The sequence below is a fragment of the Numida meleagris genome, chromosome 2 (genome assembly GCF_002078875.1).
Source record: "Numida meleagris isolate 19003 breed g44 Domestic line chromosome 2, NumMel1.0, whole genome shotgun sequence".
In the NCBI taxonomy this organism is placed as follows: Eukaryota; Metazoa; Chordata; class Aves; order Galliformes; family Numididae; genus Numida; species Numida meleagris.
The window spans coordinates 48,489,856-48,517,368 of NC_034410.1; the positions used below are offsets into that span (position 1 = coordinate 48,489,856).

The window sequence follows — 27,513 nt, forward strand, 5'->3', positions numbered from 1 at the left end:
GCCGGAGACAAATGGAGGAGTGGGTAAGCTTTTTGGTTTGTTCTGTTTGAGTTTTAACCATATGAGAGGCTAAAACCTGTTTGTCCTGTGAAGGGAAAGGTTCGAGAAGGGAATGGAGATAAGAGTGGATCTGCAAGAGAACAAGAGAAGGAGTGTTAGGAACTTGGCAAGTGGAAAAGTGTGGGAGAGTAACAGAGGTCAGCTGTTGCCTTTGGTGACAGGGAGGAAAGAAGAGTGTGCTAGAGAGAGGTGGATGCCAGGAAAGAGATCCATCATTTTGAACATGCTCCCTTTGGGAAAACCAAGTTACTGACTGTGGAAGATGTTAGACCAGAAGGAGCAGATGGTCACTGCTTAATGGAATTCCTGTGAGGGATTCACAGTATATCCAGGAGGAAGGGACTGAGGGGGAATAAATAAGGAGGTAGTAGCCAGTGAGATGGGCACTCTGAAGAGATATGCTATTATGTTTGAAGAGACTTTGCAGAGCTTTGTTATCCAGAATGCAGTCATTCTAGATGGATGTATCCTTGTGACACCTGCTGTCTGCAGACACTGCAGGTACAAGTACCAGACACCATCATTCTTTGTTTATTATGAGTAAATGAATATTATTTTGTGAGTTTTTAATTTTATTGCCAATTACAGTGAAAAAGAATAGCTGAATTTTAACTTGCATGTTGTTCAGTTATGACTAATGCTCTGTGTGAGATACCTTCTGTAAACTTTAATGAATGGTACTTCTCTTTTTCCTTCTTTCTGAAGTGGGAAAGAAAATCATAAATCCTCTGATATTCCCCAGCCCATAAAATGTAAGAGCTGATTTATATGAATTCCTCAGTGAATTGATTTGATCTCATCTGTGAACCCATTCACACAGGAATTGCCAGAAGAGATTCTGTATGTATTTACTTTCTCCAACTAATATTTTTCACCTTATTTTCTGCAGGACCTTTTTTGCAAAGTGATTCTTCGTCCAAAAGAGATGTGTTATCGCTAGCAGGAGCTTTGCTTATTTTTAAGAAATAAACAAAGATTTTTAATCCTCATATATATATATTATAGATAGATCTTTATAGATCTACCTATATAGAAGACTTGATTATCTGAGGATCTCAGGGGTTGAAAGAAAACATAAATGATTACTTTTTTCTGTTTTTAATCTCCTGAACATATTTTGGTCATGCAGATGGCTAGTTTTCTTTTTGGAGGGATGGAGCTGAGTAGTCCTTTTTTTTTTTTTTTTTTTTTTTTTTATATATATGCTGGGTGATCAATATTTGAATTGGTTCGGGAAGCTCCATCTGTGCAAAAAACAGCTATGCAAGTTAATGTTACCTTCACATATTGTGAGACTCCAAGTAAAATATGATGGAAAATAAACCTCTAAATCCTATTCTTCAGTACATTTATGCAGGATGAGGAGACTTGTCCTTACAAGAAATTAAAAAAAAAAAAAAATCTTGTCAGGGTTCTGGAAAATAGTCAAGAGTTGACAGATGGTGTACCTACATTCAGATTTGGGTACAGACAAAAGGAATCCACTTTATTGCAGTAACAGGGAAATCAAATGGGATTAAAATCTGCCTAGAAACAAAATTTGTTTTCTGTGAAATTGAGTGATTCATTTTCTTTAATATATGTATTTTTAAATGTGTGTTCTTCAAATGTCTGCTCAGGCAGAAACAGAAAATCAAAGGGCCCTGAGACAGATAGTTCGGCTTCAGTTATCTTGGCTCCGTTCAAACCAGAAACTCAGAAGAAAAACTCTTCAGTAGAGAGCTGCAGTGTTCGTGGTTGCCAGCTATCCCTGTTTGAATGAGTTTGCCCTTTCTTAGCCCCACTCTCAACTTGCCATGGTTCTTCAGAGTTGCTTGTTCATAGCCAGTCTTGAAAATAAATTTAATTTACTATTTTTTAAAAAACATGCCACTGCTCACTAATGAGGAATTGTGGTAATAAAGGCAAATGGTGCATCTGATGCAAATGACAAATCAAGGTAACGGATCTGCCTACTGTGGATAAAATATTAGTTGGCCACTCTGATGTTGATGGCATTTGCAAGATGAATCCTGGGGTCTCGGACACTTTCATGTTTGTCAGAATATTTTAGTTATTATTCAGCTTCATTGCTAATTTCTTTTTATTAGTAAAATATTATGTAGAAACTTGTATTTATTACAATAGCTTCTGTCTCTATTGGGATTTCTTCTAAATCTCACCCAGGAAAAAAAGCATCAGCATTGAAGTTTAATGAAAATAAGTTTAAAAAAAAAAGTTATTACTTTTGTGATACTTTAGTACAATACATCGAGATTTCAAGCTTCTGTTACAACTTCATTCATGAGAACCAAAAAGATTTGCTACATGCAGATTCTAATACCTGTGATACGAGTGTAGTCATGCATTTATTCCTGTTCTGACAAAAGAGCACTTGGCCTGTGTACTGGAATTTGCGAATTCGAAGGTGTCCTCATAGCATGTTTATGTGACAACAACTTGAAGACTTGATTTTTCCCATAGGTACTGACTTAAGAAAAGCCTTTCTCAAACTAGATCCTGTTCAGATCTCAAGGTCTGCATTACGTATATAATTTTTTCTTTCACAGATGAAAGAGACATACAATAGAAATTGTTTCAGATTTCTGTAGTGTGGTCCCTGTTGTGTGTCTGAGTAAAAGAATCAAGCTTTAAGAGACAGAGCATTTTTATTTCTTACTGTAATCTACTCAAACAGCACTAATTTGTGTTGTGTATAGGGCCATCCCACCCAGGTACTCAGAAGAGGACTCCCAGTCTTCAGAACGTATTGATAATGAAGGCATGTTATACTATAACAGATTTGAAAAATAAACTAATCTCCTTGCATTTCTGTTCAATTCCTTCCATACTGTATGCGTGTATGTTTGTGTGCTGATGAATGTGGAGTGCCACAAAGTTGGTAAAGGGTCCGGAACAACTCCTGTATGAGGAAAGGCTGAGTAACCTGGGTCTGTTCAGCCTGAGGAAAAGAAGACTGAGGAGGGGATCTGACTAATGCTTTTAAATATCTAAACGGAGGTGGGAGGAAAACGGATGAGGCCAGGCTCTTCCTGGTGGTGCACAGCTACAGGACAAGGAAGAATTACGTAAAACTTATATGTAGGAAGTTCCATGCAAACATGTAGAAGAGCTCCTTTATGGTAAGGATGATGGAGCACTGGAACACGTTGTCCAGTGAGGTTGCGGAGTCTCCTTCTATGGAGAGATTCAAAACCAGTCTGGATGCCTACCTGTGTGACATATTGTAGAGACCCTGCTTTAGCAGAGGGGTTGGACTCGATGCTCTCCAGAGGTCCTTTTCAACCCCTGTGATTCTGTGATTTATTTCCTGGCACTGTAATTGTCTGTTTTCCATACTTTAATGGCATTGCAAAATATCAAGGTAGGAGAGAGGGCGATGAAATGTTTCTCTATGGCTTCTTAAAACAAAACAAAACAAAACAGTTTGGTGTACCTCTTGAGAAAATTCATTTTCCTTATTCTTGTTCCCTATTCATTTTAGTATTTTTCTCATAATTTCATTTTTATGTTTTCTCTTTCTCTCCTTAAGTTTCCTATATAGTCACTCCATCCTTTCTGTAAACTCCCAAAACGTTACTGTGTGCTGTTAATGTACTGTACCAATGTACAGTATATTTACTTCAATTTCCACTTTGTTTGCTTATTTCTTTTATTAATGACTTTCTACAGATACTTTCAACATGTTCATTACTGTAACCTGTGTTCTTCTTGAGGTAGTGTGTCTACATCACCGTATGGGTGTGGAACTTCCTTCACTCTACTTCAGCTGGCTCCTTCTTCCTTTTTAAATTGCCACTGTGATTGGGAGATAATTTGGGATAGAAGCTGGCAAGACTGTCACATATGAAAATAAATAACTTGGTTAGCAGAATGTATAAAAGGGCAAGAGATACTCTACAATGTTTGAGCTTCTGATAAAATTCCATGTTTAAGTCCATTTGTTTAAATGCTTACTCATCCATAGTGCTCTGTAAAAAAAAAAAAAAAAAAAAAAAAAGTGTAACTGAAATTGAAATGCAGGACTTGAGAAAGAAAGTCAGCCATGCAGTTTTAGAAATTCTAGTTATTTGATCTCCATTACTATGATAACCAGGCACTCTGCAGTTTTTACTTCAGTGCTTGTTTCAAAGAAGCAAGTGGTATTGCAAGGAGGTAGGTGTTTACATTCCTATTTTACACATGGATACTGCGAATAAAGCAGTTTAGGTGGCAGAAGCTGCAGGAAACATTTAAATGACCTTAACATTCTAGCTTGCAGTTACACAGAAAAAAGTGTCTGATCAAGGTGATTTGGTTAAAGTCCGCAATGTTGGATTATCCTTTTCATTTTGATGAAGAATACTTGTATTTGAGCTCTTAAGTTCATTTTACTCCAAATATGATGTATTAGAGATAAAGATAGGGTGTGAGAGTGATGTGATGATGGTAGTGGGAAGACTCAGTGTGAACAAGAAAGAAAAATATGTGGTGCTGAACTTCCAGTCAGTGTTTCTGTAGGCTGGGTTGTCCAAGCAATTTGTAATTACTTTTTACTCATGAAAACTTGATTTTGAAGTTCTGTGAATTTGATCTGAGTCAACTTCGAACTATGAGCTGGAAAGAACACAGAAGCCTCGACCTGAGAATTCTGGCATTCCTTTCTTGTTGCCAGTCTGAAAGAAACATATGAAGAGCTGTCCTTACAGCCTTCTCTCCATTTTCTTTAAGTGCAGAATGAAGAGGAAAGGGTGGAATGTGTTTTTTTCTGCTTTGTTTTTCTTGTTTTAAGCCTTGTTAAGCTTTATGTAATTGTTCAAGTGAAATTTACTTGGCTCATATGATTTACGTGATCTCTGCTTTGTGTCAGTGAGATTGAATGGGATCGTGATCTCATTCCCGTCAAAGAAGCTGTCTACTTAAGTCCTAGTGCTCTTGGCCAGAGCAGACTTGATTAATTGTACTGGAAACTAGTTTTGAAGAACATGAAAAAGAGTCTGCTTATAAAAGTCTGTGTCTCTGTTGTATTTTGTTACTACTTTGCTGTGATGAACTTGATATATAAGAGCTGCTCCAAAAATAATGCCTCCTATTGTATTATGTTGACCCACAACATCAGAGATAGATGTTGATGTAATGGCAGTAGAGGTTGAACCTTCCTGCCAATATCCTGTTACATGTTGTTGCCATGTAACAGATGGCAGCAGAGGGGCAGTCTGATCAAATGAATGTGAATGTGTCACTGAATTTCTCCATGGAGGGAAAAATGGCACCCATTGACATTCATCAATGCTGGCAGAACATATATGGAGACCAAACAGTGGATGTGAGCATAGTGAGGCGGTGGATGGTGCATTTCATTAGTGGTGACAACGACAGTGGGTAACCTCTGCTGGTGCAGATTTTTACAAGTGTGGCATGCAGGCCTTTGTTCATGGCTGGTGAAAATGCTTAGCTAATGGTGGTGACTGTTGAAAAGTAGTGCTTTGTAGCTAAGAATTTGCTCTATCAAACAGTGCTGTTGTGCTCTATGTATCCATTGTAGTTTCCATGGAAATTAAGAAGCATTACATTTGGGGCAACCTATGTATTTTATTTATTTATAATGGACACCATTTATTCTAGCTTTAGGGATAATACAGATTTGGAGATATTTTCTCCTTTTAAAACATGGAATACCTCTTGAATCAGATCCATTTTAAAAATAGGTTTGTTGCACCTTTCAGAAAAACTCAGAAGTGATCCGTAGTAGAAATACTAGCAATGGCGTGTTTATATACAAGTAGCTGGATGTCTATTGTGGGCACACCATAGATACTTTTAAAAGAGTGAACTACCTTTTTTTTCACAAAATGGAACAATGTGTATGTGTGTGGGAAACAGAAAAATATTGCACTTTAAAAATGCTACAGGAGAGCAGTTTTTCTTTGCTTTGCTACAAACATTTTTGAGCTGAGTTTTCTCTTCTTACTAGCAGCACAAGGTCATCTCTAGATGAAGAGATGTGTCAGTGAATTGAGCATAAATGTGGAGAGAGTTATTCATCTAGTCGTCACTGTGACAAGACATGTACGTTTCCAAGAAACAATGATTCCTAAATAAAGTACAAATGGCATCATATGTGCAGTATCTTCCAAATTACTGAATTATAGAACTTGGTGTATTAGTGGTTTTGCTTTGAGTGCTAAATTGGGATTGTTGGAAGGCTTGTCTAGAGATAGTAACAGTGAGAAGATCTTAAGAAAGTTGTCAAAACACAGGTTGTGCAGTTTTGTTGGCCGTAACAATTAATAAATTAGTGAAAGATGCATTTTTGAGGAAGAAGATGGCCTCATATTTAGCAATGACTCTGCAAAAGGTAAATTAAAGACTCAGTTTTATATTGTGTATGCCTATGTATGTGACTCCTGACATGATGAACATACGCAAGTCTAGAGGGAGGGTTCAGGAGTAAAATACAACTTATTCATCTGAATATGGGCTTCTTCTCTATTCTTTTTTTTTTTAGAAGGTTGATGGTTCTAGTGATCAGATTAGATGAGAAAAATGCACTTCTGGACAGATTTGCTTGCCTTCCATATCCAACTGGTGGACTTTCATATGTGGACTTGGGTGAATCACATCCTTTCCATTTTCAGAGCTGTTATTTACCTCAGTAATGGGCCTTCAAATGCTCCTCACAAAACGTATAACAGGAGGGGTCATGCTGAGGGGAATGACGCTCCTGGTCTCCTGCCATCTTCGGTCAAGTTACATTGGATTAAAAGGTAGGATCTGGCCAGGGAGCTCAAGCCCACTGAGTGGGTGCATGGGGCCTGTTTTTTCAGCCCAATGGCTGTGGGACAAGCTCCAGTGGAGGTGCGAGGGAGAAGGGAGGGCACTGCCACTGAAACATAGGCTGCGGCATGTCTCCAGCCTCTTGTTGCTGCTGCAGCAAGAAAGGTTTATGTGAGGATACCAGTCTATGGATTTGCTTCTGCATGACTCACCAGAATTACTGCTTAGAGAAGTGCTCACTGCTGATAACTTCTGGCTCAGGTACAGCATGCTGTTGTTCTTTATTCCTGGACTGGTGGAGTTCTGTTTCTTTGGGTGATACTCTTCTCAACACCTCATATTCAAATACTGACATGCACATACCATCATATGAGTGGTTTTCTCCTTTTTTCCTTCATTTTGTTTGACTGATAACCTGCTGAACAAACTTTTTTTCTTACAGACATGCATTAGAACTGAAACAAGTTCAGATACGTCATTTCAACAATAATTCATGATTTTCTTTTTTTTCAATCTCCTTTGATTTTGTGATGCTTGCCTCATGCTAGGAAGCTATTACCAAACAGCACTTTATGCAGGGAGTGAATGATACTTCACAGACAGCTCCTCAGGGAGTGGAGGATGGGAGACTATTTTGATCCATTTATCAAACAACTTGCAGCTTTCAAGGCAAAGACAAATTATTGAGAAAAGAAAGCACACTCTCATCTAGAGGTCTATTTAGCAGGGAAAAATGTTTTAAAAAAAAAGACGAAGAAAAGAAATTCTACAGGCTTTATGATCTTGCTAACAAAGGTTATTTTACCTTTAACAAGCAATTATTAAATAAATATACATACTTGCTGTTTGATAAGGTCTTTCAAAGTCTATTTCTATATTCTTATGTTTACATGAATATTTCTGTGATTTTTTCAGAGCAATTTCCTTTCTGTTCTGTCATTAGAAACAGCAACAAAAATGATTTTTTATATGTTCCTCAGATACTAGTTGTGTGTTTCTTTTGTCAGATTAGCTCTGTGTATTTCACTGACATCTGCAAAATTATTCCTGATTAGCACAATTATGAGTGTGATGTGAATTAGGAGATAGATTTTTGAAGCTGGAGAGAGTTGTGATACAGCAATTAAATTTGGTCATTTAAAAGTTGGCATTTTAATTAAATTTTTGTATTATTCACTGTTTCAGCTTTTTGACAGATCACTTAATTTCTTTGTCTCCTTTTTTCCCTGCTCACTTTCATATTGGTAGGAATGTTCCTAACATGTCCACTTAACTAATAAAATCATTGGCAAGATTAATATTTCTAGAGAAATTAGATTAATTAATTTACAACTATTTTTTAAAGAGGTATTATCCCTTCTTTTTTCATTTCATTTTCCTATGGGATAACTTTGGAACTAGAGTATCAGAAACAAGTTAACATTTTGAAGAAAAGAGACTTTTAAAATGTTGCTCTAATATACTCATCCACATCTATTAGCCCACTACTAAACACTCCCAGAGCATAGTTTCATGTGTTACCATAAGTCAGGTGATTGCTTTGCTGTAAGCCCAGAGGCATTCAGCAGTATGTTATGTTATAGCTGACTGCTCATTATCTGATGGGCATGCTTCATGCAGTGCCAGTCATCATGCTATTTAGTGAACTTTGAAAATGAAAGTGGCAGTTTCTTTCCCACTAGCCCCTACAAGATGCAATTAATGAGGGGCTGTTCCGAAAATACTAAAAGGTTTAATTTTGTAGTTTTGCTTTTGCACTTCCCACTTCTCTCTCTCCCTCTTTTCTGGCTTCCATCAGAACTATCTCATTGAGGCCAGAAGCTGCTTTGAGTTTCCATGCCTGTGCACCCTCCTGGATTGGGGTCAGCAGGGAACAAAGAGCATTGGAAGGTGAAAGGACTCATTAATCAGCCAAGGGAATTGCAACAAGAAGCAATTGGGGCCAATTAGTGGTAAGCCTGCTTTACTGCTTGATCAAAAGTGCTGAGGTATTTGCTTGACATAGAGACATAATGCATCTAACAGCAGTAAAAATGGATTTTTTCCACTAGTACCTTTTGTCTTAATGGCTGTTGATTTTGTCCAGCACTTCAAAACTGAGTGGGAAATATGGAAATCTTTAAGGGAGATATTTCTATGGAATTTAGAGAAAGGAAAAAATGTTAGGCTAAATCTGTGCTCATGCTTGTTTTAATCTGGTGATTTCAGTGGTGTCCTTCTGTTCTCTGATTTTTAGAATAAACAGTGTTTCACATTGTGGATAACTCCAGCTCAAAGCTGGGACATGCTGGTTTTAATAAAATACATCTAATCCTTAGAGCCATTTAACATCTGGAAAGCAAGTTGCTAAAAACATAAAGCACATCTAATCCTTGAGCTGCTCAGAAGAGGAGCTTTTCTTTATGGGGTAGTTTAAAACTCCAGCCAGAACATGAACTGCTGAGACAATCAGTCTATTCAAGGCATCAGGGTTGTCCACCAAGTGCTGCATCAAAAATTATCATAGCATTGCCTACCGTGTTCTTCATCTGAAATACTCAAAACTAATATGTGTTTAGATATTCATACAATAAGAACAAGAATACATAAGCATTCTTCTTGAGATTCCATAAATAAAATTGCAAGAATAAGTGACTACATACAAGGAAGATTTTTCCCTATATGCATGTTGTTTTCTTGGCTAATGAAAAGGACCTTGAAGTTCTTGGCCATATTTTGATAATCCGTAGATTCAAATAAACTGACCCATTAGCTGTCTGGAGGGTATTTTCTTATTGTAACAAAGAGTTGAAAAATTTAAACCCATCAATGTGGCTTTATTAAGCAACAGATCCACTAGATGTTTCTCCCCTCCCCACATCCCTCTCAAAAAATGCTAAGTAGAAGTGATATAACACTTTGCTATATCACTAGCCTGTATGTTTACAGATGTTGTTATATTGGGCTGGTATTTCTCTGAAATGTATTTGTAAGAACCAAAATGTTGTTAAATACTGGTTTTTAAAAATCTATATCAGCAAAAGTCAAATACTTTCATGAGCTCAAACTTCTTCAAGCTACTTAGCGTCAAATTGGCAAGCTCAAGTCAGTCCTCTCTCTAGCTTTTGTATAGTGTCCATGGTTTTACAATATCACCTCATTAAATCTTTACGACAGAAGCTGCTGCATTCAGTCTTCTGTGTATGTTCATGCAAAATCTGCTGGTGTGACTTGTAATGTGGTTGAGACATATTTGAAGCATTTATCACCAGACTTGGAACACAAAGAAATGGAGCAAATACTTGGGCAGGGTTTCTAGTTTGTTTTAAAAACTGAACTCCCTGTTCCAGTGTTTCAAGTGATGCTGATGTCAGAGCTAGATTGTGGAGGCATCTGTCTGTTTTCATAGCCACAGCAGAAGTTCCAGAATTGCTATTCTCTGAGTTTTATTGTCTATCCAATGGCAAAAGGTCAAGGATGTCTCGACACTTATGAAGAGAGGCACTTGTAAGGGCATCTTAGTCCCATTCTAGCTAGATAAAAGATTCTATGGGTTTTAAATCTTTTTCCATTGGAGTGGTGTTAAAGTAGCCAGGCTCACAATTCAGGAGACTCCATAAAGTACCTAAAGTTAGGTGGGAGGAATATATCCCACACAGATGGGTGAAGTGGCATTTGCCATCAAATGCAGCAGGTTTAACTTGGGAATTAAGGTCCACTGGCTAATTACAAGTGCCTTCTCTTTCCTCCTCTCCTTTCCATCTTTTTGCTTCCCATAATAATTTTTCCTCACATCTTTGGGACCTTGAAGTTAACATGTTTTCATCTCCACTGGCAGTGGTGCTGATGGCATTAGAAAGTACACTAATGGATATTTCATTAGAGTGTGCAAATAAGGCAAAATAATGTGCTCTATTAAACCTATTTATTAGCAAAAGCTTGCTGTAGTTACTAATTTAACCAACTCTGTTAGGAATTCCTGTTCTTGTTTGTCCAGTCTTAGACAATCTGGTCAGAAGGTCAGCTAGTGAGCATTCACTTCATTGTAAGATAACCTTTCTTCATTTTTAAAAATTAAAATTAATTTGTGCCAGATCAGTTTTTGAAATGTGGTAGTGACTATGGGTTTTTTTTGTTTGTTTTTGGTTTTTTTTAGAATAGGAAACAAAAGGAGAGAATACCCAGAGTGTGACATCAGCTTTGCCAGGTGACCTTAGGATAGTTGCATTTCTCTGGAAATATCTCTAAAAACAGTGCTATCAAACTCTCCCCAAAGACTTGTGTACCAGATTTCCTATCAAATAGAAGAAATAGTTTATCTGTCAATCCTGGAAAGTCATCCTTGCTTTTAAAATTCAAGTGGGTTCTGAGTTGTCACTAGGAGTTAAACTTCTGCAGGGCGATTTAAACCCTATTCACATCACTTCAATCACACTGTTTGCAAAGATCTTTGTATACAGTGATGATTGTAAATGTCAATTGGTATTCTTCAATTCAAGATATTGGAGGAGAGAAGTCTGTAGAGAAAAAGACAGTGTCTTTTCTGTTTCCTGTTTTGACTCTGTAGTAGCTGGACTAAAAGCTGCAATTATATGTGTATGTGAAAAGCATCGTGGTACGTTTTGTCCTGACCAAAGTCAGTGCAAGTGTTGCCTTTGTCATTAGGCATGTCTGAGATATGTGAAGACAGAAGGTATTCTGAAGATGGTTCAGGCAGAAGACTTTTTTAACAGTTCCCATTCATGGCTGAAGCACATCTTCAGCTGACCTGCTCCTTAGCTTTATCATCAGTGAGATGACACTAGAGTTATTTGAGATGGTTTTAGGCCTAGTATTTGGAAATGCTTTATGAGCTTGAAAGTTGTATTTACTTTTTGGGGGGATGCTGAAGAGCACAATTGTGAGACATATCAGTGAGCAACAAAGTGCCTGGGAAGGTGCATGGAACTGCTGCAACTTTTTCTGGACAGGTGTGATTTTCAGAGACTCACACTGAATTCAAGACACGTGGGATTTCCTGTATCTTTATAAAATGAAGAGACTCATTATTTGAAATGGTTGTTACATCTTTTTCACTTAAATTGAAATGTATGATGAATTTGCTGTGGGTAAAGGTTAGTTGCTAACTGCATGTAAAACTGATTGTTAATGCTATCATGAAGTTAAGAAATCAAGAATCCATAAGCTTGATGGGATCCAAAAAAAAAAAAAAAAGGATAAAAGGATTATCCACTTATCTCAATAACGAAAACATCCACAGTTGCATTAGGCAGGATTAAAAAATGCAGAAGGAATATAAACCCATTGAGCTTTGGCACATAAGTGAGACTCTTAGTGGAGGGAGTTAAGAATCCTCTTCCCTCACATGCACTTCATTCTCTACTTGTATAGTCAATGCTTTCACTGACATGTCTATATATTGTAACTGTTTTAGCTAGAATTGAGGTAGTTATACAGAGTTAAAAGCCTATTCACCTTCTGCAGACGGAATTAAGTAGTTGTAGTAAGTGTACTACTGCATTTGCACTAGTGGTGGATTTTGGTTTGCAGGAATCACAGAATGGCTGAGGTGGGAAAGATCCTCTGACAATAATCTGATCCAACTCCTCCACTCAAGCAGGGCCACCCAGTGTAGGGTGCCCAGGACCATGTCCAGATGGTTTTTGAAGATCTCCAAGGATCTTTTTTTGAGTTTTGCAAGTATCAGTGAAATTACAGCATGGAAGACCTGAGAACTACTGGTATTAACTGTGAAACATCTATTTACAAAGGTGAAGGCCACAGCACAGACGCACTGTGGCAGTGTCTCTGTTCCTGCAAAATCAGTGTGTTTAGGAGTGTGAATTACTATAATGCTGTTAAATGGGCCCCATTGCTTTTTGCTTTATAACAAACATTTTAAAAGATATACTAGAGGAGTTCTATAACAGCTCATGGCAATAGACAAAATTTTGTTATTACATTGAAAATAAAAGGTACAGGCATCGCCATAAGAAGGTGAACACAATATAATGCCATAGCTTATAGTGGTGGCTACAACATGATATGCAAAACCTTCCTCCTTTTATTAGCAATTTAGCTATAATGTTCACAAGGTGCTCTACACCGAGGGTGCTTCTCTCTGTTAAATGACTGAAAATGCTATATAGCTATGTCCAGGTGTCCTGGGGAATAGTTCAATGTACCACATGGTCATCTCTCACTCTGAAGTGGAGTGGGAATAACTTGACACTAGTCAGTGAAATGGCACAAATAAAGCTTGTGATACTGAGAGAACCAGGCCTTTTTTAATCTGAGACTTTATGGATCTCAATAAGAATAGTTCCTCAGTAACACCAGTGTCAAAAGCTTCTACTCATTCTTTTATTTTGCATCAGAGACAAAGGATTTTATTGGTAAATACCAAAGCTTTCATACTGAAGGATTCTTCCAGGCTGAGAATAATACTTTTGGTTATATATTCAGTACTAGCCTGGTTTATGCTCCTACACATGAAAATAATCTAATACTTCATTTATAAAACAATCTTGCGGTTATTTATTAATACTAGGAGAAGTTGATACTTTTCGGGTTTGTGGTAAAACTTTGCTGTCATCTATGCATTATTCTTGAGATCCAGAAATGGTATTTTCTTTGTCACAGAAAATTATGGCCTGGTTTAGGTTGGGAATAAAGACGCATTCTACTTCTCTAATACTACTTTTACTTAAGAAAAAATGCTGGAATAATATGAGGACTCATTAATTACCCTGAGATTTCCTGGCAATCAAATTTATGGAATTGGGATCTTCCAGGGGCTTTAACTGTAGAGAATGTAAGATGGAGGAATAAAAGGAGGCTCCATGCTTAGTCTCATCAGCATTTGTTAGAAACAATGTTTTGCTACATCTCTTCTTAGCCTTTCTGAAGGAAGCATGTTGGCTGGAGTTCTCCAAATTCTTTTAGAAGGGAAGGGAGAGAGAAGAGTTGGTTTTCAGCTTTGACCTTTTAAGGCAAAAATAATCTAGGATAAGACATAAAACAATATTGCTGAAAGTCTTCTTATGAAGCCAAACACTCAGAAGTTAGGAATGCAAATTATATTTTTAATTCAATTTTATTTTTTGCTGTCTTGCATGTGTTCATTATTAATTTCCAATTACATGCTAACAAGAACTTAAAATCTCTTTGTTATAGTCCTCCCTATTTCTGGAGACAGGTGGTACAGCTTAATTTGAAATGAAAACTTTCATTTTTTCTATCACTTCCTTTTTGTAGGAAGTGATTAATTTATATCAAACCATTCTAAGCATAAAAAAAACTTCCAATATTACAGCTTAGCTTTCACTTATTAGTAAAAGATATGCAAATAATCATGGGAAGTAGCTGCTGCATGTTGGAAGAATGGAAAGAAATACTGTAACTTTTGGCTTTGTTTTGACTAAATTTATCTGTCCATTCTTAGCCTAACATCTTTAATTTGAGTATGTGTGAAGACATATAGCTTTTCTGATGAGACTCCTACTGTATCCTGATTTCTGGGTCTTAGAGAAAAATAATTTCCCTATTTCAGCAGTATGATTTGACTACAAACATACTTCCAGAAACAGTATTTTATTAGTGTATAATATACTAGCTGCCTACAGCTTGGATTAGTTCTTTCTGCTCATATTGTACATGTTCCATGTATAAAGATAAAATGCCAGTTTCTAGGTCTTCCTGAATATTAACTTTGGCTAGACCTAAACTCAAGCCTACCAATTCAAGAAAGGCACAATGTGTCATAGTCTGTAACATATATAACTCCATGTCTGGGGAATTTGCTTCCATCATCCTTGAACAAATAACTTATCTTGGTCCCTCTGGCAAGTTGCTGATATATTGCACACCTACAGTGAAATATTGCTCTTAATTATCCAGACCAGGGGTATTTGGAAATTGTACTAGATGAAATGATAGGGAGAATCAAACCAAAATGCTTTTTCCTTGGGAGCTGTAAGCATATATTTTAACAACTATGTTGATAGGAACTCCACTCTGCAGAAATGTTGACTGCTACAGAAGTGATTAAATAAAGTAGGGTTTTTTTGGCCCAGCCAAAGAGTAATTTTTTTTCCTCTAGAATTGGTTAGGCTTAGGTTTTTTGCCCCATATCTTCAACAGGCCTAGAGGGATTTCACAATTAGAAAGTTCAGCACGCTGTCTCTTCCAAGTGCATGTGTTTTATAGATAAATCTTCCAGAAAATGGAGGCATTCAAAATCTTGATCCCTTTCTGACAATGGGAACATATTTTTTTATGTGGTGGGGTTTTTTTTGAAATGTGAGCAACTGGCTTGGAAGGAATAAGGGTTTTGTATGGAAATTTTTAGAGAGTCCTTGAACATTAAAAAAAAAAAAAAAAAGACAACCCCACTGTTGATTTCAGTTTTGAATGAAGATGTACCCCTTCCATACTTCTTCCATCTTCTTCAACTGTTTTGTTGCTTTTGTTGTTGTTGTTTGGCTTTTTTCCTTTCTCCTCCACTTACAGATGTGTGATGCTTGTAGAGGAGGATGAACAAAAATCCTAAATGGGACCAAGTATTTTAGTGTAGCCAAAACATATCTACCAGCTTTCCTGATAAACACAGTAACTCTTCAGAGTCTCTCTTTTCATCTGTCGGTCTGTTGACTAGTCATTCCCACAAAGCAAAGTTTTAAACTTGTAAATTAAGTTTGAAAAAAAAGTTCCATCCACACTTAATGTATTTTTTTATGGACTGAGGAATGTGTGAAGACCCTGTTACCTTTTCCTTGGGCTGCCATCAGATGTTTCACCAGGAGTTAACAGCTAAACACTGGAGTGACAGTTACCATGGCACATATTCTGCCACAGTAGTGTCAATCCCTTTCCTTGTTAGCACACCAAACTTCAGGAAGCGCAATACACCGACAAAACAAAAGGTTTTTGTGGTGAATTTGTCTTGAAGAGGCAGTATAGGCATAGTCTAGGTTTACTGCATTTTCTTGCTGGTTATAGAATCATAGAATCACAGAATGGCCTGGATTGGAAGGGACTGTGAAGACCCCATCTGGTTTCACTTCCTAAATGTCTGCTTCTAGAGGTGTTACATCTTAGTGTCATTGCAGAATTGAGTGTAATGTAAGAATGTGGAGTGGTTTCCAGTGACCACGCTTTGTGGTCATTTGTTTGTTAATGTTAATCAAGAATTGTTGGCAAGATTATGATAGTTTTTGTATGAGGAGAGACCATAACATTGTCACAGTTCAAATCATTGTTTCAAGAATATTTATTATTTCTTATTGCTTTTTAAACTTTTTGAATCACAGACATGCACTACCTCCTTACTTGTTCTTCAAAGAATGTAACCTTCCACAGGTTTCTGATTGCTATTCCCTAAGGTGCACCAAAGCCAGCTAAAATGGTTTGGTGTGCACTACTGACAGTGAAGGCCAAAATGAAGCCAGGAAGTAACTTCAGAACATACGAGTGGAATTCTCTGTGAAAGAGGCTGAAGAGCAAGAGTGTGCTGGGAAGCGAGGAGCGAAGATCTTGCATGCAAATTTTTCATTGTACTGAAACTTTTACGTAGTGGAGGATTGACAATACTTGTTTCCTATGCCTTTCAAAGGAAATGGCGTTTGTGTAGACACTGCAAGCATGTAGTTTGAAATAATTTTCCCTCTGTGACAATGATGTGATGGATAAGGGGACCATGTGATAGGAAAATCAGGCAGGAGTTTATCTGTTCCAGTTTTTAATTTTATTCTGCAGGGTCAATCCTCAAAGACCACAACAAACATGGAGATTAGGAGCAGATTTCCTCTGTCCCACAGGCACATTAGATTTCATTGCCCACAGAGGTACTTTTGCTATTACTCTGCTAATGTACTTTTCTCTCAGTGCTTTAGCATGTGTTCAACCTACAAGGAAATTTCTGTCAAATATTTCTGAGCATCCTCTCAGTCTTAACAGGGACATAAGGATATCTTAAGAGTATCAGGACAAAATTTTGTCAGTACAGTTGTGTTTTACATCATTTAAAGTAGAATAAAAGAAGCCCACTAGGCACATAGCATTCAAAGACGCCTCTACTGATGCTTAGCATGAAATAACAGAAAACAAGATATTACAAAAATAATGTGGACCTGTAAATAGGCAATTTTGTGTTTAAATACACCCAAATCCACAGCTTACAACCTTAGACCATTTAGAAGTAGGTACTTAAGAGGGGTGTGTGTGTGGATTGCTCCTGTTTTGAAATCCAATAGTTGGAAAGTATGGTCAGCCTAATAAACAAGGCCCTGGAGTGATGATAACTCTACTCAATTTCCACTTCATCTACATTTTTCCTCTTTCACGCAAGCCAAGACAGTCAGTCTAGTCTGGTATCACAGCTCTCTATATTTTAAATCTTCATAGGATAAAAATAAAAAAAATCATGTTTGAGGTACTCATATGTAGTGGTAATGACAGCTATTGAACGGCTTGGGTAAAAGAAAATGTGTATTAGCTAAGCATACAAGGCATGTAATGCCTCTGGGTAATGCATTTTTGTAGGGCATTTTTCGAGGCAAAATACGTTATGGGGTTTTGTAGTTGCCACCTTAAGCTTGTTACTTGTAGCAAGATTTTAGAAAAAATCAGAAAAAAATTTTGTACCATGTCTGTGGATAACATCAGTGTTAAAAAAGCTAGAGGCACAAACACTTCTAACTCTCTTTCCACCTCAGATAGGCACACATCTGTTTCAATTCAAAATTTCTCTTCATGCAATTGTGTTTATGTGGATAGAAAGTGTTATTGTCTGCCAAAAATTGTGTGGACCTTGTTGACAGTCATTTTTCTCTGTGCTCTGGAAAATAAAATGCTTCCATTGTTAGATCAACTTGAAAGTTCTTATAAATGTTCCCAGACATCAAGTCTGTGGCATCATCTGACTGAATCTTGGCTCCACCAGAATCAGACATACTCGCTCCATCTTTGGATCAATTTCTAGAATTTTTCTGTAGACCAATTCCTGACATTGCCAACCCAAACATTAAAAGAAAACTCGCAATTCATAGCCTGTTTGGGTAAAAACTAGACTGAGAGCAATACTGGCGTATAGTCTCCTGGCCTAAAACCAACTATTTTTTTCCTAACTGTCATCAATGATGATAGACAGATTTACTGATACCCTCCAGTCCCATTTGGCAAAGTAAGTAATAAACCAGTTGCAAGTGCTTTCTTGATCTAAAGAACAACAGTATATAGTAAGTAAAAATCCTTTTCACCAAATTGTTTTCATTATTTACACAAATATGTCAGATTTAGAAAAAAATCTGATCATTAATATAACCATTATGATGTGCTCATTTACATCAAGCAATCAATATCAGTTCTAATGGGTCATTTTATAAAACTCCTCTTGTTTCCCATGAAATCATTGTAATTATTTTTAAAACAATACAATTAGGCCTTTAGATGTGGCATTTGAATATTTATTTTGTTGATCTGAATTATTAAAAGCATGCTTTCTCTAAAGCATGATTTTTAATTGTCTTCAGTGGTGTTGTATCTCAAATGGAAGAAGGAAATCTGCAGATTGTGGAAAAAGGACTGGCCACTTGGGAGGAAAATAGGAATATTGTCAGGGCATGCAGGGATAAGATAAGGAGGGCTAAGGCCCACTTAGAATTAAACCTAGTGAGGGAGATAAGAACAATAAGAAAGGCTTCTTAAAGTGTATCAATAGCAAAGACTAGGGAAAATGTGGGCATGCTGCTCAATGAGCCGGGTGTTCTGGTAATGCAGGACACCGTGAAGGTGGACTTGCTGAATGCCTTCTTTGCTTCAGTTTTTATAGTTAAGGAATTCCAGTATATGGAGATCAATTAATTTATTGAAAGAATGTGGCCTAATTAGCATGGTGTGAGTTCCATCTCTTCTTTTTGTATTTATCACGACGTGCCCAGCATTAAGCTTCTGTCCTACCCCTGTTTCCTCTGGCTAAGTGGCTCCTTGTGTGACCTACAGTTACCACCTCGCTTCCTTCAGTGACCTTCATGTGGGCTTACAGAGCAGCTGTGAAAGGAAGTGCTCAGTGGAGTGGTGACTCCTCTCTCAGGGCTCATCAGTGTTTGTTCTGGTGTCACTGCTAGACAGGAATAAAATCCTGCTAAGTGCAACTTCCTAAGGAAGGAAAATGGAAAAGAAGGTCCTCATCTTTTCTCCCAGGTATCTGGTGACAGGACATGTGGGAATGGCTCAAAGCTGCACAAGGGGAGATTCAGACCGGTTGTTAAGAAAAAGTTCTTACTGAAAGGGTAGTTAGACACTGGAACAGGTTCCCAGTGAGGTGGTTGATGCCCTGTGCCTGTCTGCCTTTATGAGGGAGAGGCATTTGGATAATACTCTTACTGATTTGTTTTAATTTTCAGTAGGCCACAAAATCTATTTTATTCTAACAGACTACTATCCAAACGGTATCAGTTTCTGCACAGATCTGATATAAAAAAAGAACAGATAATTATTTATCATTAAATGGTTGAGGTTGGAAGGCACTTCCAGAGACAGCTCAGCCAGCCTGGTCAGTGCAGGGCTAACTTCAGAGTTTGACCAGCCTGCTTATGATCATGTGCTGCTGGGCTTTCAGAGTCTCCAAAAATAGACATTCCACAGCTGATCCAGTGTGTAGCTGCTTTTCCTGTGAAGTTTTCTTTTGGTTGGAATGAGAACAGTGCATATAAAATGGTCATGAATAAATTTAGATAAGAAATCACATCACTTCTGTGATGTCCTGGAAGAGTGCTCTGATAGGATTTGTGGGAGGAAGGCTATCCACCTGAGACCAAGATGCATGTTGGTCTGATTTTAAAAGTGATAATATGATATAAATGTCTCCAACAGCAAAGGATTTGACTCAGTGATCCATTTCAGATTTGAAACTGTGATGCTTTTACTGGTTATGGCTGTTGAATTTGCTGCTTACACTTGAAATGGTCACTTTCCTGCTGCTCATATAGAATTGTAAACATCATGAATTTCTTCCCATGCACTCCTCTGTTTCTATTTCTGTGGGCAATAGGAGTAAACATTGTCCTTGAATTAATGAAGCTAAGTTTCTCCTGAGAAATTCAGGAACAGACTGGGCACAGTAATAGACCTTATTATCTAATTCACCAGAGGAACAGTATTATTCACAATTACTCATTTTGTGCCTTCTCTGGATATGGAGGACACCCAACACTCTCAGACTATTTGCGCAGTAGCTTCTTCAGGTAATTAATTCCCAGGCACATGCATCTAATAAGTAAATATTTTACCTCGGTTGTTTTTTATACATTTATCAAAGGACACTTCTGCTACCTTGCACTGTTCTACAAATGGTAAAGTCACTACCAGCACTCCTGAACTCCACCTGTGTTTTCCTTTTGAATGCAGATTTTAAATGGATGTCTAAGAAGTCAGTTGGATCATGTCAAATCAAATTGATTTAAGTCATCCCGTGTGCTGTGGAATGGACTGAAACTCTGTGCTCACTGTGTGAAACTTCAGCGAATTTGTGAACGTCTGAATGTATGCAAAATTTACTGAGGGACAGGAGGAAGGGGTAATGGGGAAAGGGCAGTCCCACATTAACATCCCCGTCAGCCTGCGGTGCCATGCCCATTTCTGCTCTCTCTGCTGCATGTCTGGCTGTGCAACTGGACATTTGTGTGTACACAGTATGAAATTATCTCTTACTTAAAGGGCCACTCTTCAAAGCGAGGACTGTGAATTACTACTTTAGGTTTCAAGGAATAAGTTGTAATTTAATGATCTTATACAAAACACTAGCTCCAGTGTAAAATGGAAATTTCTGTTCTTTTTGTTAGGACCAAACATGCATTATATTTTAAACAGGGTTATTCAAAGGAAATAATTCTTTACTCATATTGTAGAAAATGTAAAAATGCAGCTAATGAGCTTGTTTGCAGATTTTAGTCATGTATATTGCCATTAAAATCAATGATTTTAAATATTAAATATAGTAATTACACTTTGGACTGCATTTCATTTAAACTTAGTATGATAGAATAATTATTCTTACATAGTATCAAATTACCACCAATTCACTTTTTAAATAGGTTATTGAGTTTTAGGACACATATATGCCAAAATAAAGTTATGAGCTGTTTATACTTTGGATATACTACTGCAAAATATTCCTCAGAAATGAGCTTAAAAATTATGTGATATGTAGTCAAGATGCTTTTTATTGCCTGTAAAGGAGCAATGTATTTGAGATAATGCTTTACTAGATGGGCTGCTTCGATTGGTTGCATGAGAAGTTGGGAAATGAGACAGATAAAATGTCTTGAACATTTTTTTTAACCAGGATTTAGCTGTTCTCAGTGAATCTAAACATTTGTAGTAGGTGCTAATACATTGGAAAAATAACTTGCTGAACTCAAGAGTTTGAGAACCTCAATTAGACACATTAATTTAAATATTATTGTCTGTATAAAATCTTACACAGCTCATTCACAAAGGTGTCTCAATGCCTTTGAGCAGCCTATTAAATGCACATTAATATTGCAGCAGTAGTTGTACCAGAATAAGGGTTTCTGTTCTATTCTATGTAATGAAAACGCAATAATGCACGAACACTGTAGCAGTGGTTAAATTTGGACCAGGCGTTAAGGGTTTTGTTTGTTTAATGAACTTAAAAGCAGCAGTTATAAACCAGTGGAAGTGTATTCAACCAAGCCACTCAGCAGGTGAGTTTCATGAGGGGCAAGTATGAGCTGGGAGGTTAGGAAAATGTATTATTTTTGCTAAATCTCTGCCTCTGGAAATTTACTAGAGAAAATAAAGAAAACATTACTTAGGAGAAATATTAGTTTGTTCAGTTTACTATGGAAAATACATTTACAATACTTTTCTTCAACGTAGGTGTCTGTTCCACCTCAGAATCATCATCTTTCTGTCTGTAACGGGAAAGAAAATTTCTGTCCCCTGCAAAAGTTAAATGTTAGTTCATAGAAGGTTAATTATTAGCTGTAGGTGTGTTACTGTTTTAACTTGAAGACTTTGTCATCAGGACGGGAAGCTCGAGACTTATTGTGAACATCCCATTCAGCGGATGCTGGCTGAGTGACAGCTCACTGTCTCTCAGCCCCATTTCTCTTTAGTGACAATTATCCATAACCTGGTGCTTCAGATGTTCCAAAGGCATAAGCGATGTGGAAACAATTGTCTGTCATTGTCTTTGTCAGTCCCAGTATCTGTACTATACATTCAGACACAAGGACTTAAGCAACAGTTGGGCGCTAGAGGGAATTCCCGTAGACTCATTTCAATAGAAATAAAAATATTTGACATCTGCATTTTTTTTTCTGTCAAGCTTTCATATTTCATAGCTAAAACTATTCAGATTTTTTATTTTGACTTTTCACGTGAAGTTCATTCTGGTTTTGACCTACTTTACTATCTGCTTTCCTGAATCACAAAAGCAGGCCATTAAAATTGGTGAAAGAAGGGGATCTGCTCACTGGAAAAAAAGTATGGTGTTGGGAATGATGCTGGGAAGACGCAGTGAGATAGGCATCAGGTTTGAAAGAAAACATCAACCCAATACCAACTCTTACTGAAAAATACAAAGGAGGACATCCTTTCTAAAAATCTTTGTGAAGGTAACTGGATAAAAATGACAAGAGAGCATATGTAACACAACTGGAACATGAATTTTTTAACTGCTGTTTGCTCCTGTCATTCCTGAGTTAATGAAATACCCCTTTGCAACCGTGGGATGTCTTTGAGAACTTCCTCTCTGCCTTCATCAGGTTACTGCTATTGCTCTTCCAGTAGTAAGCAGGTACGGTGATGAACATTAAACCTAATAAGAACTGGTTTCATGTGGCTTTGAGGCCCACTGTTAGACAGATTTGGCATCCAAATGTTCCCTCTTTGGAATCCCTGAGATCTAATAAAGGTTATGCTAGTACTGTCCCCTCTCTCTTTCTGTGCTGCTCAAAGCTTACAAGAGTAAAAATTCCAGCTTGGTTGAAATTGTCCAATTGTTGGAAAAGTTATTCAGGAGGATGGCCGTATATCATCTATGTATGAACATCCAGATTTGAAAAGGAGAGGGGTAGTATCTTCAATTGACCATTTGGAGAACATTTGAGAAATATGTCTTTTTATGTTGAATAACATGCCTTTTTTTTCCTTGGCCCTTTTAGGTGATATAATAAAATGTACTTCCTTTCAGTATGAACTTTGTGTTCTGTAGCCTTAAAGCCTCATGGCCCCAGCAGCTCTTACATTCAGATTGGTGTAGGAAAAGGAATAAATACCATAAAACCACTTTCTAGGATGAAAAGGAATAAAACTGTTTCCTTGTGTGTGTCTTTCCCTCTGCTAACAGAGCATCCTCTGTGTGGCTAGCAAGAAATGCATTTGTTTCATAGGTACATCTCTTTGCTCTGCATCTGTAAACTCTCATTATATTTATTTATCTTCTTTCTAGATCTTTCTCATACTGATTCTTCCATACAGAATGAGTATCATTCTTGATGATTAAAGCTCACTGCCTTTTCATAGCTATCTGTAATGACAGTTTCTGTCAACACTACCCTGCAGATGCCTTGACTGTGCATTAGTGAGTTCGGGATGTGTTTAAAATTAGACACATATTCTCATATGTAGCTCATCATCTATTGCGTTCAACTTCCTTGATGACTTCAGCAGTAACTTTATAATTTTGTCCATACTGACTTCAACAGATCTTGCAAGATATCTCCTGTAATAACTTTGTAATTTGCTGATATACTAAAATACGATAAAGTTATCAGATGAAAATAGTATGTGCACCAGGATGTGCACATAACGTATTGTAATACAGACAGGAATATATTCAGGGCAAAACGGCCCGTGTGCCCTGTCTACATTAGATGTAGATGGGATCGCATACATTCTGGAATCACATCGCTCTCCCTGGGGTAAATGGACAAATCCCACATAGCTATCACACCAGTGTTGTATCTGTTGTGGTAATAAACCCATTTTCATTTATGTTTTTAAGGAAACATGAATGGGTCTCATTGAAGTTACGACTTTTAAATTGTCATTTACCAAATAGGAGCTTGAGATCAAAATGCTGGCTGAAGAGTAGAAGTATTAAAGTAGTTAGGAATAAGATCTGTAATGGCAGCATGGTCATTATGTCTTAGTCATGAATAGCATGAGTCAAACTGTAACAATTCTTAATGATCATTGGATAGATACGATGCCCTGCTTTAGTAAGTTTAAAATAATTTTCATGTAAGGGATGGGTTACCAAATCCACGTTAATTAAATTCAGTTACTAGCTTATAAAATGCTACATACTTCTGTGTACTGCAACATAAGAATATTGATTTTTACCTTTTTTTGAATATTTGCAATTTTAAAACAATAAGACTTTTTTCTTTCAGCCCAAGAGAAAGAAACATTATACTTTGTAAAACTGTTCATTTGTATTTATTCTTGTCTTCATGCATGAACAATGTTGGGCAGGTGTTGTATGCAGAATGTTTCCAGATTAGACCACAATTTAAGAAGACATAATGATAGGACTAATAAAGACAAAGGATGTAGCCTGGTGTTTAACTAAACTACATATGGGCACTGTACCAAGAGTAACCTGTGGTTTTACATACAATATATTTTGGTATTTTTTTGTATTTTTTTTCTGTTTTCACTAAATTAAAATGCTGAACCTGGAATATGCTCAAAGCCCCACTATATCCTAAATTTAGTGGGAACTAATGAAGAACCTTACTGAACAGATCCTTTTGTATCAATCTCATTAATTTTACGTTCCTCATTGTATACTTATCAATGAGTTCATGCTTTCATATTATGTATCTTATTTTATATATGCAACGTATTAATGACATATCTTTTTCTGTATCTAGCCTTTTTCTAACAGAGTGAAAGGTTAAAAAACTGCACACTTGAGATAAAATTACTTACTGTGTAAGATGCCTCACGTGTTTTGTGGAAATGATCTTTGTGACCTGGAGGATCTATAAACCAAATGTATGCAATATTACTCATTTTAGCCTAACAACGTGCACTCACAACAAAGCTTTGTTGGTTTTTTTTGATGACCATTAGACTGCATGACTTGTCCATGAAAAGAAACCTGAAAAGTTCTTGCTCCTTTTCATTTTTGTGTGGACAGACCAGGAAAAGAGTTGATACCTCATCTAGCCATGAAGAGGACAGATCCCCAAATTCACCATGTCTTCTCTCAAATTCCTCCCAGATTTCAGAAACTTGGGAAGAATGAGCATGGCCTATTGTTTTATTTTAGATTTTTTCACACTTTCAATTCAGTATGATAGCAGAAGGTTCTCATGTTTAAATGCAGTTTAAATCAGTTATCGTGCACAAGTTTTTCAGTGAACTTACTAATGGAACCAGAATGTTACAGTATATTTTTGTGTATTCTGTGAAGTTGTCTTTTGTCTGTTCATTTAAAACACAACGCTTACAGACGTGTAAGTCTGATTCGTTTACTCTTATACTGACGATTTATTTTGAATAGAAGAAGACCATCTGTGGTCATAATTTTGGTTAAAGGTTGCAGAAGTATCCTAAACTGAAAAAAGAAAAACGGAATGTCTCACAAGAAGCAAGCTTTGAGGCAAAAGAAAAAACAGTTCTTGTCTTCTACACGGAAAAAAAGTTTATCTCCAGAATAACCATCATTTATGTCTGAGGGAAGAGAATTACCTGTAACATAAATAATGTGTATGTTATTATTAATCCAGTGACCTCTATCAGGAATGACTCAACTGTCATATAGTTAGGCTGCTCAGACAGTAATGCCTCCTTTTTATTTCCATGGAAACTACAACAAAGAGTACAACAACACTATCTGATAGGGCAAATTCTCAGCTACAAAACATTACTTTTCAACACTGTCATCACCATTAGCTATGTATTTGTTTCCAGGGATGAACAAGAGCCTGCATGCTGCTCTCACAAACATCTGCACCTGAGGAGGTGATCCACTGTCACGGTCACCACTGCTGAAATGTACCATGCACCACCTAACTGTGCTGACATCCACTGTTTGGTCTCCATAAACATTCAGCAAGCATCAGTGAATGTCAGTGAGCACCATTTGTTCTGCATGGTGGAATTCAGTGACACACCTTTGCTTCATATGCACTTCTATGTCAGATGCCAGTTTGTTGCACTGCTCCTTTGATGCCATCTGTCACAGGGCAGCAAAATGTAACCGAATATTGGCGGGAAGGCTCAAGCCCTACTGCCATACCACCAACATCTGCACCTCTGATGTCATGTGCCAACATAATAACATAGGAGATACTACTTTCGGAGCAGCCATCGCAGTTCACAGATCTTTAAAAAAAATAAAAAAAATTAAAATGAAAGGTCTACAGCATCGATGTCGAACCTTTTGGCTTGCATGGGCTGCATTGAGTGAAGAGGAATTGTCTTGGGCCACATATAAAATACATGTCACAGAATCACTGAATATCATGAGTTGGAAGGGACCCATGAGGATCACCAAGTCCAACTCCTGGCTCCACATAGGCCCACCCCAAAAATTAGACCATATATCTTCTGAGAGTGTTGTCCAGACACTTCTTGAACTCTGGCAAGCTCGATGCCATGACCACTGCCAGGGGAGCCTGTTCCATGCCCAACAACCCTCAGGTGCAGAACCTTTTCCTGATATCCAACCTGGACCTCCCCTGTCAGAGTGAAGAGATAAAAAATGCATACCTAAGAGCTGCTGGAGAGATCTGTGGCTTCCAGGAACTAGTAAGAACTCTGAGTCTCTTTCCAGAACAGTGGTTAATGTGTTTTTTGCAACACTTAAAAAAGAAAAAGTTTTAAATTAAAATACAAAACAAAGACAAAAGAAGTAGTGGGGAAATATTGGTGGTAGCTGGACGGTTGGGATAGATCTTGGAGGACTTTTCCAACCTCGGCAACTCTACAATTCTTGCTTTTGTGAAACAATGCATCAGGCTGGTTTGATGGCAGTGGCTGCCATTCTCAGTGAGACACACTCTCAGGGTGTTTGTCAGAGATTTTCGATGAAATTTTACTCTTCCCGTGCTTCATCCTTGAAAACAGTTGTTCATGTGTTCAAATGTGTGTTCTGCCAACAGTGATGGCATGAATAAGGTGTGACTGTGAAGGGAGGGGTATTTCTCTCTGGTCAGAGAGGGCTTGTGAAGGTCTGGCAGAGAGACATGATTACGTTTTTGAGTTGAATGTCTGATTGCAACTCTGTGCATTTGAAAATTTGCAGGTAATTATGTCAACTGAAAATGGAGTCGCAATTATAGTTAAATTGATAATTTCTGTGGCAATCTTGAAACCTACTCTCAAATTCCTGTATCAAAATGCAGTGGATGCCTGTTTTTCGTTTCACGCTTACCCGCGTCCTAGTGTCAGCCAGGCCAGTGCCGATCGCGCCCCACGGTGCTGTCGTTGGGCCGGGGCGGGCCGCTCGGCGGGGCAGAGCCGCTGCCATGACGGCGCGAGGCAGGCAGGGGGCGGGCGCAGGCCAGGCCGGGCCTCGGTGCGGGCTGTGAGTGGCGAGTTTGTTCGGCCCGATCTACAGGGTTGTTTGAAATTAATAGAACATCTGCCCTGTGGTAAAATGAGGCAGCTCATAGTCACTGGAGTGAATCTGAATTTTATTTTCATGGGTGTATGGGGAACAAACAGGGAAAGGGG

The 27,513-nt window shown here is 37.6% G+C and overlaps 1 protein-coding gene and 1 long non-coding RNA gene across 13 annotated transcripts in view; one reads left to right on the top strand and one right to left on the bottom strand.

The window, feature by feature from the left end:
- PDE1C (phosphodiesterase 1C) overlaps nucleotides 1-27,513 on the top strand; it is a 317,833-nt gene that overhangs the window by 189,072 nt on the left and 101,248 nt on the right. The window lies entirely within an intron of this gene.
- LOC110393086 lies at nucleotides 2,119-27,313 on the bottom strand. Of its 3 annotated transcripts, XR_002434782.1 has the most exons (4): nucleotides 27,212-27,313; nucleotides 26,548-26,639; nucleotides 3,962-4,031; nucleotides 2,119-3,858 (listed from the first exon to the last, which is right to left on the bottom strand). It is a non-coding gene; the product is annotated as an uncharacterized LOC110393086 (long non-coding RNA). The 3 variants fall into 3 exon arrangements; XR_002434780.1 differs by having other exon boundaries at nucleotides 2,119-4,031; XR_002434781.1 differs by lacking the exons at nucleotides 2,119-3,858; nucleotides 3,962-4,031 and adding an exon at nucleotides 23,015-25,524.